The sequence below is a fragment of the Mandrillus leucophaeus genome, unplaced genomic scaffold, assembly GCF_000951045.1.
Source record: "Mandrillus leucophaeus isolate KB7577 unplaced genomic scaffold, Mleu.le_1.0 Scaffold100, whole genome shotgun sequence".
NCBI lineage: Eukaryota > Metazoa > Chordata > Mammalia > Primates > Cercopithecidae > Mandrillus > Mandrillus leucophaeus.
In genome coordinates, this window is record NW_012098099.1 from 683,310 (window position 1) to 684,357 (window position 1,048).

At 42.7% G+C, this 1,048-nt stretch overlaps 1 protein-coding gene across 2 annotated transcripts in view; it reads right to left on the bottom strand.

Annotated features, from left to right (window-relative positions):
• The window catches only part of POU6F2 (POU class 6 homeobox 2), a 500,852-nt gene that overhangs the window by 68,576 nt on the left and 431,228 nt on the right, over window positions 1-1,048 (bottom strand). The window lies entirely within an intron of this gene.

The window sequence follows — 1,048 nt, forward strand, 5'->3', positions numbered from 1 at the left end:
TTTTTTTTAATCATTGGTTATGGTGGTGGAGACAGAGTCCAGCTATGGAGCCTACATCTGCCCAACCCTGCGTCATGAACTAAGCCAAAGCCCCATAGACAGCAGCATGGGCTTAAGTTGAAGGGGCCGCCTTCCCCAGATAATGATGGATTCTATGTGCCCTCGGGCACAAGCACTGCTGCTTTGAGGCCAGGCACTGGAAAGTGAGATCGGTTAAGGAGGTGGGATTTCTGGGGGTGTCAGGCCACTTGGGCACTGAGATGGTCTGTGGCTCGTGGAGGTCACTGGACGCAGAGTGATAAGTGAGGCTCTACTCAGATGGCTTCACAAAGCCTGGACATCATTGCAGGCGGACAGAGGGGACTCTCTATGAGCACTTGTGGACGTGCTGAAGAGTTGCTCTGGAAGTACGCTGGAGAGAGAGCTAGAGCTTACATGGGGCCCAGGTCCAAGTTATGTGGAGTAATTGATGAGCCCTGCACCTCGGGAGCTTGGAAGCACTTGAGGGAGGGGAAGGAAATAAATGAGTCTGGCTGACGCACAGTGATCTGGTGGCAAACTCTTAGAAAGCTCTCCAGAGGGATGCATTTCTTTTTATTTTTAAATTTACTGACAAAATAGTCAAGCCCAGAGTTGAGGGGAAAAACTAGCTTTTAACTTAACCCAATACATTGATTTGATTTTGAAGTAGAGAGGTCAGCATTATGGAAACACACCAACTCTAAATCAGATTTTATCCAAGTTATATGTAGACAAATACTGTATTACTACAAGCCTACACATCTCATTTCCTTTTCGGTCTAGTCCTCCATTTAATAACCTGAAAAATCTATGTTTTTATTGAGTTTCATGCTATTTTCTTACTTACATACAATAGTGCTACTCTTACCAATTGCCTATTGTCATGGCACATTAGTTAGGTGAATTTGTTGATATTTCAAATTTACTCTTTCTGGTTTTTTTTATTTTTATTTTTTTATATTCTATCATCCAGTTAAACAAGTGATTGGGGGCACTCTTCTGATGAAAGTTTTTTTAGAAATAAATA